The sequence below is a fragment of the Ictidomys tridecemlineatus genome, chromosome 2 (genome assembly GCF_052094955.1).
Source record: "Ictidomys tridecemlineatus isolate mIctTri1 chromosome 2, mIctTri1.hap1, whole genome shotgun sequence".
Taxonomy (NCBI): domain Eukaryota; kingdom Metazoa; phylum Chordata; class Mammalia; order Rodentia; family Sciuridae; genus Ictidomys; species Ictidomys tridecemlineatus.
Window position 1 is genome coordinate 178,711,353 of NC_135478.1, and position 15,804 is coordinate 178,727,156.

A 15,804-nucleotide genomic window follows, 5' to 3' on the forward strand; every position below is an offset into this window, starting at 1 on the left:
GCGGCCCCGCCCCCCGAGCGGCTGACGCACTCGCGATGGCGTCCGCACGCTCAGGCCTGCACGCACCTCCGCCCGGGGCCCCGTCCCCGCCCCCGCGCGAAGCGGTCTGGTGTGTTGGAGGCTGCGTGGGTGGTTAAGGGCAGACGTGTTCTTAAAAGTGTGTGGCGAATGGTTCAGAATCGTTGCCGCCCGGGTGGGACTTGTGGAGTGCATTACCTCCGCCTGCCTTCGCCTGTCCTAAACTTCGGAAGGAGTCAGAAGACACGTTAATCTATGATGACCCCTGAAGGCTCCGCTGTGGCGGAGGGGTTCTTGGGTTTTTTTGGTTTGGTTGGTTGGTTGGTTGGGGTTTTTTTTTTAGTTGTAGATGGGCACAATACCTTTATTTTGTTTATTTCGTTATTTTTGTGTTTGGTGAAGGAGATTGAACCCACTGCCTCACCCTTGCTAGGCAATGTGAGGATGGCCTTAGGCCAGACCCTAAGCTACTCCATTTTAAAAACTTCAGTTTGAAACCTGCTGTCTCATGAGGCAACCTAATGGAGCCCTCCAGTATGGCTCCCCAGGCACAAACAAGTCACTTCCACTCACCCTGATAAACTCAAAAGTGAAGCCTTGACAGCTGATAAGGATTGAAAAAGGAGGGGGGGTTCAAAAGCCCCCAAATTTAGTATAAATAATAGAGCAAATGACAGATATCAGCCAGCCCAATACAGATGCACTCAAGCTGGAAAGCCTGATGATGAGGACCTGGACTGACATCCCATCACTTGTCATTGTTTGCCTGATTCTCTGTGTGGTCCTCACTGCTCTCAAACTTTATAGTCGCATCTTGACCCTGTTGAGAACTGCAACTTCTCCCTATGACCCTCTCCTCAGCCATCAGCTCCATCCCAGGAGAAGCCTGCCTTGGTTCCTGATCTGATCACTTCCATCTGAGTGAGTGTGCATCTGCTGGACTTAAAGCCTAAGCCTTAAGACTTTTGATCTGACAATTGAACTTAGCACACAGGAAATGTCTGTCGATAGTCTGTCAAGATTAAGTGTGTTTGCAGTGCTTAGAATTAATCTAGAATTGTTTGCTGTGATTTGATTATATCTGTTGCAGTGCCTAGCATTAAGGATTGTCTTTTCTTGACTAAGAACCTATAGAGATAAATTGTATTGAGTGATTTGAGTGAATAAAGTATTGAAAAGGGCAGAAGCTCGTGGACATTCTGTATTTCTCCCCATGGACTGCATAAGTCGAACCTTTTGCCCATCACAACAGCCAACCACTCTACCACTGAGCCACAACCCCAGCCAGTAGAGGGAGTTAACCAGAGACTTCCCAAAGAACAACTTGTCAGAGGGCGTGGAACCCCCCATTCCACCCCTCCATTTCAGGGACTGAAGAGCGGCTTTTGTTTGAATTCTTAGAAGAACCAATTGAGACTCCGTTCTCCACCCTCCATTCCAGATCCTGAGATTGAATTTACCACGGATCTCTCTGGAATGGTGGCAGCCCTTTTGTATCATGTTAACTCACTTTTCATAAAAGTTTGTCATGTTGCTTAAGAGACTGGAGGTACTCCTGGCCCTGGTGAGGTATGGGCAAAACACTTTGTCGTCAGTGGCCTCAGTCTCATCTATTGTGGGGGCACTGGCTGCTGAGTGATTTTTTTCCATCGGTATTTTTCCAAACTTTTTTTATGGATACAATAGCTTTATTTAATTAATTTATTTATTTTTATGTGGCACTGAGGCTCAAACCCAGTGCCTCACATGTGCTGGGCAAATGCTGTACCACTGAGCCACAACCACAGCCCTAGCCCTCACCGATATTTTTAATTTTTGATACAGGGTCTCACCAAATTGCCCAGGTTGCCATCAAATGTAAACCATCAGCAGATTAGCTGAAATTACAGGTGTGAGCCATGCTCTCACCCCCTATATAATTGCTAAGGATACTTTTAACTTGATCTGAAGAGCTAAGGAGGTTGCAATTCAGTTTTATGCCCAGATTTGGGGATGGGGCTGCCATCTGTCACCCCAACCAAAACAATACGATGTTCTGTTGTGAGAGAGCCAGAGAATATCTCAGAAAAAAAAAAAAGAGTCCTGGGGAGACCATGAGAATGAAGAGGCCACTTGGAATGAACATCCACTCCATGGAAGGGAAGGCTGTGGGTAGCTTCAGGGTCTTTATCCTGGGAAGGAGGAGACAGCAGATCAAAGCTCATGGAGCAGGGCTGACTCAAGTAGGGATGCAATGAATTTTTGTGCCCAAACCAAGTGCCCTGGCTGGGCTGAGAGAACCCGGGAACTCCCCCAACTTGGCTAGCTCTGCCCAAAAGCCACTGAACTGATGGGAAGGGAGAAGCCAAATCCCTGCCTCAACCTTTCCCCTACTTTTCATGTTTATGGTGTGTGAGGAAGATAGGGTGGGGAGGCTGGAAAAGGAGAAAGTTGGGGATGAAGACGTGTTGACAGACAGGCACTTGTAAACCAACTTCCCTCCTCAACCCACAGCAATTTTGTGGTCCTTCATTATACCAGAATGTCTGTACCCTTTAACCCGGATTTCCACACCAAGCAATTATCCTTATGGACAATATTCTATGTGTGGAGAATATAGTAGGGGATAGTCATTGCAGCAACTGTTAGTAATAGCAAAAAACTGGGGGGAAAAAAAACATCAATAAGGAACTGGTTAAATTTGGCAAGAAAAAAAAAAGAAGCAGTTCTGTACATACTGACATCATCTCCACAGTATGTTGATAAGATAAGCATATAGTGCAAGTATAGTGTGTGTCAGTTTGTATGAAAACAAACCCACCAATTAGAATGTACACAATGAGATCCTTCTTCAGGCTCACTAGGATGGCTATAATAAACACAAAATCAGAAAAAGAAGTGTTGGTGAAAATATGGAGAAAATGGATGTTTTGCTTGTATGTTGCTATTGGAAGTGTAAAATGGTGTATCTGCTTTTGAAAACAGCTTGACAGTCCCTCAAAAGGTTAAACAGAGTTTCCATATGTTCCAGCAATTCCACTCCTAAGTATATTCAAAATAATTGACATACATTCACACAAAAGCATGTACACAAATGTTCATAGAATCATTCACAATAGCCAAATGAGTGGAAACAACTCAAATGTTGATCAACTTGTGAAAGGATAGTTGAAATGTGAAACAATAAAGTATTATTCAACCATAAAAAAAATGGCGTATTGGGCTGAGGTTGTGGCTTGGTGGTAGAGCGCTTGCCGAGCTGGATTCGATCCTCAGCACCACATAAAAGGAAATTAATAAAAGATTCACTGACAATTTAAAAACATTTTTTTAAAAAATAGAGTACTGATGCATGCTTCAACATGAATGAACCTTGAAAACATGCTAACTGAAAGAAATCAGACACAAAAGGGCACATATTGTATGATTTCACTTGAGACATGTCAGAATAAGCAAATTTAGAGACAGAAAATAGGTTAATGGTTGTCAGGGGAATGGGGAATGTTTGCTAATAGATATGGGGTTTATTTTGGGAGTGAGGAAATGTTATGAAATTAGTGGTGATAATTGCACAAGTTGGTGAACATATTTAAAACGTGTGGATGCCTGTCCCAGTGGTGCACATCCAACTCGGGAGACTGAGGTGGGGGATTGAAGGTTTGAGGCCAACCTGGGCAATTTAGCAAGACCCTGTCTCAAAATAAAAAAGATAAAAAGGCCTGGGGATATAGCTCAATGACAAAGCACCCCTTGTTTTAATCCCTATGGAGGGAATTGTACACTGTAAATTATGTCTGGATAAAGTCATTTTTTTTTCTTTTTTGAGGTGCTGGATGTATGGGCTAGGCAAGCACTTTACCACTGAGCTACATCAGCCCAAGTCATTATTGTCTTAAATGAGGGCAAATTAAAAACCTCTAAAGATGACAGACAAAAACAGAGTAGCCACCATATAAGGAAATTTCTGAAGTATGTACTTAAGAAAAAAGTAGAAAGTAGAAAACTGAACCCCTCCCCTCAAAAATAATGACATGCAAGAAGAAATATTTGGAAAACATATGGAGCTGTCTATAATTATGAATACTCAAAACTACTTTTAACCCTAATGATTACTTTGGGAAAATAAAAATAAAATGAATAAAAAAATGGTATGCATTTAAGATGGAAGCAGAGATAAAGTTGAACAATTCCTTTTATTTAAGAGGAAAATAGATTCTGATTAATTTTAGACTTTTAAAGTCTTTATATCAAAATTTTAAGGGTAGGAATGGGGATGTGGTTCAATGGTAGAGTATTTGCCCAGCACACATGAGGCCCACCCTGGGTTTGATTCCTGGCACTGCACCAAAAAATAAAAAGTTAAGTGTAAGTTTTCCTCTTCTTTCCCTTCCAGAACATTTTAGTCTTCAAGACATTAGGTAAAACAAAGCAAGTTTTCTGCAGTGAAGAGGAGTATCTGTGTCCCATAATGGAATGTCTTCTAGTCACTGCTGTGTCCTTAGAGTCTAAAAACATGTTTGATAAATATTTAATGAATGAATGGCTTACTCACTTCCTTCTGGACTCTGATCAAATGTTATTTCTCGTAGCTTTTTTCATACAAAGCAATACTGGACATCCTCCCCCATCTTTCTTACTCCAAACTTCATTCTGAATTCATAGTACTCAACAACACCAATCCTGTATTAATTTATTTATTTTTAGTTGTCAATGGACCTTTATTTTATTTATTTAAATGCGGTGCTGAGAATAGAATCCAGTGCCTCATACATGCCAGGCAAGTGCTCTACCACTGAGCCACCACCCTAATCCTGTATTTTTGATTAGCTATCTTCCCCCACTAGAAGATAACTTCTTGAAAGGAGGATTGTACAATTTTTGAAATTACTATATCCATAAACCAAAAACAGTGCTTGACATATACTAGGTAATCAACAAATATTTATTTGATAAAGTAACCATTTTTGTATATCTAAGATATTTCACAAAAAAAATTTTTTGGAGTGGGGAGAACAGGACAGCTGCTTAGTGACTATTGGTTATTTGTTGTGCAACAGGAGTTAACAAATGATCATATCTGTGTTATATGATGATGAACTTCTTTTTTCTCCCAATAGCAACTGTTACTGTTAGAATCAGAGAAAAAAAAATTAAAATGTATTCACATTTGGTAAATTCACCCCTTGAGCAACATTGTGACAATATGTGTGCAATGAAGGACAAACAATCATGTGAATTGAATGGGGAAATTAGGTCAAGAGCTTGGGGCAGGAGTGGGGGTGTCACTCAGTCAATAGTTGAACACTTGCCTAGCATGTGCAAGGCCCTGGGTTCAATCCCTAGCATGGCAAAACAAACAAATGAGAGCAGCAAGGCAGCTGATGGGAGGTGGGAGTAAGTGGGAGAGCTATGACAGTGCAGGTAGGGGGTACCAGGAGAAGAGTCCCATAGCCAGTGGGACAGCCCTGAAAGATGGGCAGAGGGCACCCTGGGTTCAACTCCCAGCACACCAAAACGAGTAGATGGTTCATCAGTGGTCAGCAAAATTTCACATATGTCAATTGGACAATTGCAATTCAATGCAGTCTTTTTTTTTTTTTTTTTTTTGTACTGGGACTTGAACCCAGGGATGCTTTGTCACTGAGCTATATTCACAGTCCTATCTACTTACTTACTTACTTACTTTTTGAAACAGGGTCTTGCTTAGTTATTGAGGAGCCAAGGTCAGCCTTGAACTTGAGATCCTCCTTTCTCAGCCTCCCAAGTTACTAGAAATACAGGTGCGCCTCACTTTTCCAGCTTCAATAGAATATATATATATACTGAGGATTGAACCCAGAGATGCATTACCCCTAAGCCACATCCCCAGCTCTTTTTATTTTTTGACACAGGGCCTCACTAAATTGCTGAGGCTGGCTTCACTCTTGTGATCCTCCTGCCTAGCCTCCCAAGTTGCTGAGATTATAAATGTATGCCACCACACCCAGCTTAACAGTAACTTGAATGCTGTGTGTGCATCTTAATGTGATGGGAACAACCTATGGTAGTATGTATATGGCCTGTGGAAGTTTTTAAAGTGAGAGTGGGTGGATTATGGAAGTTTTATAGTTTCCAATTTTCAAATATGAGCATATTCAGTTGTCCCTTTTTATCTGTGGGAAATTGGTTCCAGGACCCCCAACACATACACACACACACTGTGGCATACACTTGTAATCTCAAAAATTCAAAGTCAGCCTGGGCAACTTAGGGAGACCCTGTCTCAAATTTAAAAAGGTGGGGGCCTGGGAATGTAGCTCAGAGGTTAAAGTGCCCCTGGGTTCAATCTCCAGTACCAAAAAATAAAATGAAATCTAGAGGGAACCTTCCTCCTGTCATCTTGTTTTGTTGGTCCCTGGGTTTTGAGTATGGGAAGGCCTGGGCAGCCGCAAAAACCAGCCCTGGAGCTTCCTACTACTTGACAAATGGTGGTGGAAGTACTATCAAGAAGGCAGGTGTCTTGCTGTCCCGACAGGGGGTGGAAGTGCAGGGGTCAAAGTGTTGGAAGCCAACAGGGGTTCTCCAGATTTCTGTGCTGTTTTCATTCATCATTACAAAAATGACTTCCCCCTCACACACATGCCCCATATTTACACACATGTGTGCACCAGGCACATTCTCCCTCTTCCTAGCTGACTAGCACCTCTATCCCAGACACAGATGCCTGGACATTTCTGTTGCCAGCTGGATAACTTCATCACTCTGCTCCAAGTTGGCTAGTGGAGGATGAGTGGCTGTCTTGCTGCCTCTTGTCCCAGTCAAGAAGGACAGATACTGCTCCTGGGAGAAGGATAAAGAGGGAAAAAGTACACAGGCATTGGAGGAGACCCAGCCCCTTTTCCCTTTTCTTGACTGACTCTTCCAAGCCCTGGGTATAAGTAGAGAGTCAAGCTGACCATTCTTAATGGACAGCCTCAATTAAATAGCCCAGTCCCTCCTAAGCACACACCCCCCGCCATACTGTCCTGAAAAGCAGTCTAAACTATCTAGTGTCTCAGACTCCCAACTCTCTCATTTGGTTCTGGAAATCTCACCCATCCCTATTTCTAGTTCTTTTTCATGTTGGGATGTGACTTGCTGATGTCATTCAAAGTGTATCCCTCCCAATTGATAAGCATGTTCTCAATTGATAATAATGGACCCCTTTACTGCTCTGAAAAATTCTCATAGGGTTCAGGGTGTATCTCAGTGGTAAAGCGCTTGGGCCCCATCCCCAAACCAAATAACAACAACAACTACAACAAACATATAGTCATTTATCTCCATTAGATTATTACTTAGAGAGGATTTTTTTTTTGGTTTTGTATTTTGAGTGTTTTGGTTTTGGGGGTTTTTGTCTGTTTGTTTGTACTGGGGATTGAGTGCAGGGATACTTTACCACTGAGCTGTACATCCTTGTCGTTTTTTAAAATTTTTGAGACATTGTCTTGTTAAGTTGCTGAGGCTGGCCTTGAATTTGCCATTATTCTACCTCAGCCTACCAAACTACTTGGATTACAGGTATGTACCTCCATGCCCAGCTTGTTTTACAGTAGTGGGGATTAAACCCAGGGATGCTCTACATCCCCTGCCAATTTAGAAATTCATTTTATTTGAGACAGGCTATGTCCTGCTCTTAGCTATTCCACGATGAATAGAACAGTAGTTTTCAGGCTGTGTCTCGCCACGAGTTACTCCATTTTAGAAAGCAGTGAGTTGCTCATTTTAAGTGCTAAGTTAGAATGACTCTACACCTTGTTTGTACAAGTAAACAACCACCATCTGCACAGTACAACTATAAGGCATAAATTGATGAATTAATTGTGCTAATAAAAAATATTCACCAGTGAACTTGTTGAATTAAATCTGAAGCACATGGATGCATGAATGAATCAACCCCATATCAGAAAAACCAGACCCATGGACTTAATAAACACACCAGACCACCAAATAAAATAATTTCCTCACCTTAAGTCCATAAAAACAGGAGCACCCTCAGACTGGTTGCGGCAGCACATAATGACCTGAGTCACTATCAGAACTTCTGATAATCTAGTCACAAGAGGAACAGATTACAAACCTCCAATTCTCTTTTCTCTGACTTCAGTTGAGGTTGATCTTCCTGCTTAACATGTCCCATTCAGGACATGGCACCATTCAGTGACCTTCAAAACTGCCTAATGTCTGTCTGGACCCTGGCCTAGAATAAATTCCCCATTTTGACAGTTCTGTACCCTGAACAAATTCTATTGCTGGCTTGTTGAAATCTTATCTGACCACCTACAGTGACTCTTAGATTCATATCTGCTGGCCTTTGTTCAATTCAGCCACCTAAACCCCCATGGCTGCCTTAACCTTTTTTAAAATCTATAACCTATATATATCATTGTGTAAAGTATGATGTGTGACTTGAGTATTATAGATAGTAATTAAGATTGGAATAAAAGAACCTGTGATTGCCAGGTGACCCACAAGAACTCCATGAATAGTAACCATGTAACTTATGAATTTATTGTTATTCAACAAATTCTGACATTATAGAAAGATAAAAATGTGTTTGATCTCTATTACAGGCATAGCTGGTCTCTGATGTGAATACACATTGCTCCAATCTGTAGATGATCTCTTGTTGGCCAGGGCAACCAGAGAAGACTGCATAAAGGGGACACAACTGCTTCTCACTCTCCTATGTGGAAATGCTTACAAAGTCTCAATGGAAGAAAGCCCACATCTATCAAGAAAAAGTCAAGTACCTTGGTTTCTATCTGACCCCGGGACAACAGCAACTTGCCCTGAGAGGAAACAGGTGATCTACTCAATTCAGGTTCCTTTAACCCACAGTCAGATCAGAGTTCTTGGGTGCTGCTGGATTCTGCTGTATAAGGATCCCTAACTTTTCAGTTATGGCCAAACACCTCTAAGAAGCCACAAAGGGGGAGAATGGGATCCTCTGATGCAGGGGCCAGCACAGCAAAAGGCCTTTGAGGACATTAAACGAGCACTCACTGGTACATCTGGACTAGGACTCCCTGGCCTCACAAAGCCTTTCTTTCTGCATGTCCATGAATGGTCTGAAATAGCTGTAGGAGTTCTGACTCAAATGCTGGGGACATGGCACCATTCAGTGACCTATCATTCTCAACAGCTGGACTCTGTAGCCCAAGGCTAGCCACCTTGTTTACAGGCCCTTGGCCCTTGTAGCTATAGCCCTTCTGGTGTCGAAAGCTGATAAACTGGATCTGGGGCAAGAATTGGTTGTCAGAGTTCCTCATTCAATTTTGACATTGTTAGAGAACAAAGGACAATATTGGCTGACTATTGAGAGGATGGTCAGATACCAAGGCACATTATGTGAAAGGGCACATCACGTGAAAGTCCACATGTTCACATTAAAGTCATCTAATGTCTAAACCCGACAACTCCGTTGCCCATTGGGACTGGGCAATCTGATCACAACTGCATTGACGTTATAAAGTGTTCACCAGTAAACTGGACCTGACAGACCAACCCCTCAAGGACTCTGATGTGGGGATCTAATCTCACTATTTGGAGGATGGTTTTCAACTATTGGTGAATTTAAAAAGCTTAATTGGCATAGTAAGTATTCTACTGTTAACTTGTTTATTGCTCCCATGTTTGACTCTCCTTTACATCAGAACTATTGGGTCTACTATGGATGCAGCTGTTGAAAAAAAGACAACTAAGATTATGACATTATATAAAGCTTTAAGCCAAGAGGAGGATGATGATCTTTGACTTAAATAATTAAATAACAATCATCAAGAAGCAATGAAACAGGCCAGAGACCTCTACCTAGAAGACCCTTACCATATTTGTGGCATGTAAATTCCCCTTCTTATCAAGAGCTTTTTGCACAGAACATCTACTCTCAACAAAAATCTGCAGAAGACATTGTGATCTATAGCTTCCTCTTTGTTTATAAATTCCAGGTTTGCAGGAGAAAACTTGTGAAACCCCTGTCTATCTAGAAGGTAGAATGAAATGTGCTTATCATATGAACCTCCTAGACTCCACACACACACTGATTATAAAATTTGAATAATTTCTACATTAATTCTTCAGAGGAAGAATTCTTGGGCAAGAGCCACCTCTAAACCCTACAGTCAATAAACCTGCTTCCTGAAAACTCTTCAGGTATCCAGCTGCCAAATGCCAATGTCTCGGCTTGGCACAAGATCACGAGCCACCACACAGCTTTGTAGGTTCAAACAGCAATTCTTTATTCCCGAACTCACACCACCTCCACACAGGTTCAGGGGCAATCTCAGTGGGAACTCAGGCAGCAGGTGCGCCCTACTCCCAGCAGGAATAATCTTCAACCTCCAACTTCCCTAAAACTCCTATTGTCACGCCCTAAACCCAAGGACGGGGATACTTCCTGCAGGATACACCCTAATCCTGGATCCACCCTGGTCATTGAGCAAGGTCACCTTTCTCAAACACACAAGTAAGGTCATAGCAAATTTCCAAGGCAAGTCCATTTAACATGGGGTACGCTGGCAAGGATTACGATGCGTCAATCCTACTTGGCAATGGCTCTCAGCATCCAGCCTCTTCTGTCCTACTTCAGTCTGAGCATCAGTGGCTGGCACAGTTGTTCTATAGGGTTTGAGAAGTGTGCCAAAGTCAGTGGGTAAACAAAATGGTGGTTACGACCAAAAGGGTGGCAGTCATGTCAAGCTGGATTCCTACAAGGCATTTTGGAGTCTGAATTATGTGCCTCCTACTCCTCAATTATTTAACCCACAGATGGAGAAACTTTATAGTTTGGTCATACCCTCAGATGATAAGACTCTGGACTTATCCATCATTTAAGTTTATGTATGACTCGTATATATTAAAATTTAAAAATAAATTAGATGGTATATAGTCATTATAAAAACTCAATATTAATAAAACTCACATAAAATTGACATATGGAGAAATAAAACTTTCAGATCCCGTGCTGATTGGTTAATGAGTGTTTTCTTTCCTCTATGCAAAAGTCCAGCTTGGCTGGGTATATGACTCAGTGGTAGAACATTTACCTAACACACATAAGGCTCTGGGTTTGATTCCCAACCTGTAAAAAAAAGAAAGTCCACTTGAGGACCCAAAAGATAACAGAATGTAATGTGAAGCAGCAGAATCAGAAGCTTGGGCAGCTGACTTGGGGATCATGAAAGCAAGTATCACCAAGCTCTACGAGCCTACTGTCTTCATGTATTCATTGTCCCTACAACAAAAGAGACACTAAGAGAACTGGATGTGTCACATTGGCGTTTCAGGGCATCCCAGTTAAGAAAAGTGATTCTAGGACAAATGAACATAGGTTAAAGCCCAGCTTCACACTTACTCACTGGGTGACTTTGGATAAATTACCTCTTTGAGTTGCATTAGGTATGTGGTCACAGCTTTTCATTGATGTGATAAAATATCTAAGAATAACAACTTAAAGGAGGAAAGATTTACTTTGGCTCATGTTTTCAGTGGTTTCAGTGCATGGTTGGCTGGTTACATTTCTTTGGGCTTGTGGTGAAGCAGAAGGTCATGGTGGAGAGAGGACAGTGGAGCAGAACTGCTCACCTCATGGTGGCCAAGAAGCAGAGAGTGTGGAAGGGGCCAGACACAAGGCATACCTTTCAGGGACATGCCTGCAGTGAAAGAAAGAATCCACCATCTCCCCAAAATGCCACAGAATTATGAATCAATGGATTAACCCACCATGAACCCCCATGATCCAATTACGTCCCCAAAGTCCCACCCCTGAAACTGCCACATTGGGGACCAAGCCCTCAACACATGAACCACTGGGGGACATTCAGATCCAAACTATATTCATCTTTTTTGAAGCTCAGCTTTCTCATCAGCTCTTTCTCAGGGTGGTTGATAATGGCCACCCCATAAGATGGTTTTGAAGATGAAATGAGGTTATCTGGCAAGGCATTTATCATATTGTTTAATACAAGGTGTTCAACAGTATCAATTATATTTTGTTATTATTATCATCACTGGTATTATCCTTGTGTTGTGTGCCAATAACTGTACTGGGTGTTGAGGATACAAAAATGAAAGAGACAGCCAGAGGCCCTGCGCATGCCCAGGGTTCTAATGAACTGATTAACCCCCTATAGCCACACTTGACAAATAAGACTGAATTTTCCAGCACTAAACTCAAGAGTTCAATCACACACATGGCCTTGTTATATCCCTTTTTTCACTGTCTTTGATAAAAGTCACTTTACATCAATGAAAATCTTAGATTACGAACTCTTTCAGGGCAAAATTTTAACTAATTCTTGCTCCACTGAAGAGAATAATGTGATACATGTTTAGAAAATTAATTAATCATAATAATCCCTTATATCTCTATATAGAGGATGACTGTTATCAAAGCACTTTGTAATAGTGGTCCACTTTATACTTTGAATGTAGCTCTTGCTGCTCTGCCATGGTGGTGGGGATACAGGAATTTAACTCAGGGGCATTTGACCATGAGCCACATCCCCAGCCCTTTATTGTATTTTATTTAGAGAGGGTCTCACTGAGTTGCTTAGTGCCTTGCCATTGCTGAGGCTGACTTTGAAGTCTCAATCCTCCTCAATCCTCAATCCTCAATCCTCAAGCCTCCTGAGCTGCTAGGATTACAGGCATGTGCCATAGCAGCCAGAAACTGCAATTTATTTTTTAAATGGACATATTTTCTTCTCCTCCTCTCTCCCTGCTCCTCCCTAAACTCTCCCCTACCCTAATCTCAGGGGAAACAGGACTATCTTTCTTCCCCATCCTAGGCAGTTATCTGTCCTTGAGCACAAACCCGCCATAGGAACTAATCCAGACTAGGTACCAAATTATCTCAGAAATGACTATCTCCCAAATTAACAAGTGAGTTACAACTCCAACAGAGAACGCATGGAATGTAGCCTTTCAATCACCTCTTTAAAAAGCTCCCGTTCCTGCTGATGGGCAGAATCACAGCCTTTAGGACAAGAATCCCCTGTGTTCCTCCTTTGCTAGCAAAGCAATAAAAACAAAAACAAAACAAAACAAAACAGAAACTTAATACAGAGCAAATCAGTTTATCAACAGCCTGCCCCAGTGGCACTGCAAGGTCTGACAAGATAGCTATTTCAGGACCCTTGCCTGATCTCATCCTATTAATATTCATCTTATAACATCAGGAAGATAGATAAATTCAGGGGGCAAGAACCAAAGGGCAAGAATATGTTTGCTCTGCAGAGCCTAATTGCTAGAACATCTTAAGCAAGACCCCGAACAAACAACACAGCCCAGAGGTTCCCCGACCTAGGAAAGCAGCCTGATTAAGATCAGAGCCCACCATAAATTCTGAAAAACCAGTTCCAATTAGGGCCCAGCAGTAGGGGCCAAAATGACCAAATTGCCTTTAGGACTAATGTAGTCTCTCAATCCAGAGTCAAAAGGTAATACTCGGTGGGACCATCTAACAACTCCTCTCATCCCCCAATAAAAGCTGAACACAAGGAATGTTACAACTCTCCTGAGAGGACCCACTCTATCTCTTGAGAGTGGTTTTTTTTCCTTTTCTTCTTTCCATTCTAATAAAAATTGCTGTTCTTTTATTAAGTCTTATGTCTTGCCTGAAATTTTCTCAGGCAATCTCTGGTATCATAGATTCAGATTAATGAGAGTACTAATATATGTTCATTTACTCATTCAGCATTCACCATATCCTGGGTTTGCACTGCTAGCTGGTGATAAAACCTGAAAAATGCCCTTTCTATTTTAAGCAACCTAAACTTAATTCAAATAACTCTAGTCAAAATTAAATCACTAAAGCCAGGTGCAGTGGTATACACCTGTATCCCTAGCTACTCAGTAGGCTGAGAGGCAGGAGGATCTTTTGAGGCTGGGAGTTGAAAGCCAACCTGAGTAACATAGTAATACCCATCTAAAAAACAAACAAACAAAAAAAAAAACCACATTATTTCACTTTTTGGTTAGTCTAGATCTCTATTGAGAGGGAACATACAGGTTATTAGGCTTTTTGGAATGCTAAAAGTAGCCCTGGGAATATTTTGAGTGTGCACAGGCTGATATCCTAATTCTGAAAGAGGAAGAGAGAACAGGAGCTCTTATTTTCCAACACTGTTAACCCCACACAAAGATCACATCACAATAGATGTAGGCAGAACTAAAGCAAGACTAAATATCACGTCCCGTAGACTTTCAGACCCGGCAGCAATTTTTAAAACAAGATAACAAGCATTGAGCAGGATGTTGAGAAATTGGAAACTTCATAAATTGCTGGTGGAAATGCAAATGATGCAATTACTTTAGAAAAAAGTTTTCCAGTTCCTCAAAGGTTAAATACAGAGCTACCATATGACCCAGCAATCATACATTTAAAAGGGTGAATTATATTGTCTGTGAATTGCAGCTTAATTATAACCATTTCTGTGTTCTAGGCAAGTATTTCCCAGAGGAAACTGCCTTTTTGGGGGGGGTGCTGGGGATGAACAGGGCATGCTAGGCAAGTGCTCTACCACTGAGCTGCACCTCCAACCTAGCCAAACACAACCAATTTTTTTTTTTTTTTTTTTGGTGCCAGGGATTGAATTCAGGGCCACTCGACCGCTGAGCCACATCCCCAACCCTATTTTGTATTTTATTTAGAGATAGGGTCTCATTGATTTGCTCAGGGCCTCTCCATTGCTGAGGCTCGCTTTGAACTCAAGATCCTCCTGTCTCAGCCTCTGAACTGCTGAGATTACAGTGTGTGCCACGGTGCCAAGCTGAAGACAACCACTTTTAACAGTTCTGGGGCATCCTGGGAGCGGGTGGAGTATACAAACATACATCTCAAACTCAGACACTGAGCCACATCTACACACACACACACACACAAACAAACACATTGTTTCCAGGGTTCACAGCCCTGCTAACATATTTTATGATTTCATGTACTTCAGAAGATGAGAGAATATTGGATATCCTATGCTGCTAGATATTTGATTATAACATCTTTGGATAATTTAGAACCTTGATCCAAGCAGAAATGTATCATCCCTTAAAAGGAATTTAAAGATGGGAAATAAGTGCTTAATTTTGCAAATAGTTAGAAAGAGAGATATTAACCTTCAATCAATTAATCACCCTCTGCCTAAATCTCCTAGATGAGGAAGTCCTTGGAACATGATGCCTGGCACATAGTAACATTTGCTGAGTGAATGTTGAATGCATAATGAGTCATTGTGTCACAAGACAACTCCTTGATTTTCTGTAGTAAACTTCCCTCTGTGTTAGTGTGAATGAACTCCAGCAATTCCCAGTACTAAGGGGGAAAGATATTTACCATATGACCCATCAATTCAACACTTAGAGATATACCCAAGACAATTGAAAAATCTGTACACAATATTCATATCAGTATTTTTCACAACAGAGTAGAAACAACTCAAATATCCATGCATTGAGGAATAAGTTCATAAAATCATCCATACAGAAAAGTTACAGCAGGTGAGTGCATTGGAGTGATGTGGAACAGAAAGCTATTTCAAATTAATCAAACAAAGCTCCCTTGCCATGCCTTTAATCACAGCCTTGGGAGGCTGAGACAGGAGGATCAAGTACGAGGCTAGCCTCAGCAATTTAGGGAAATCCTCAGCAACTTAGTGAGACCCTGTCTAAAAATAAAAAATAAAAAGGACTGGGGATTTTTCTGAGTGGTAAAGCTCCTCTGAGTTCATCCTCCAGCATAAAAGAGAAAGGAAGGGTGGACTTGGGGTCCAGTGGTGAAAGAAGGGAGCC

At 41.6% G+C, this 15,804-nt stretch overlaps 1 long non-coding RNA gene across 1 annotated transcript; it reads left to right on the forward strand.

Moving 5' to 3' along the window:
* Window position 1: 1 nt before the first annotated feature.
* On the forward strand, window positions 2-10,981 carry LOC144375421 (uncharacterized). The gene is made up of 2 exons (XR_013435252.1): window positions 2-939; window positions 8,589-10,981. It is a non-coding gene; the product is annotated as an uncharacterized LOC144375421 (long non-coding RNA).
* The last annotated feature ends 4,823 nt before the right edge of the window (window positions 10,982-15,804 follow it).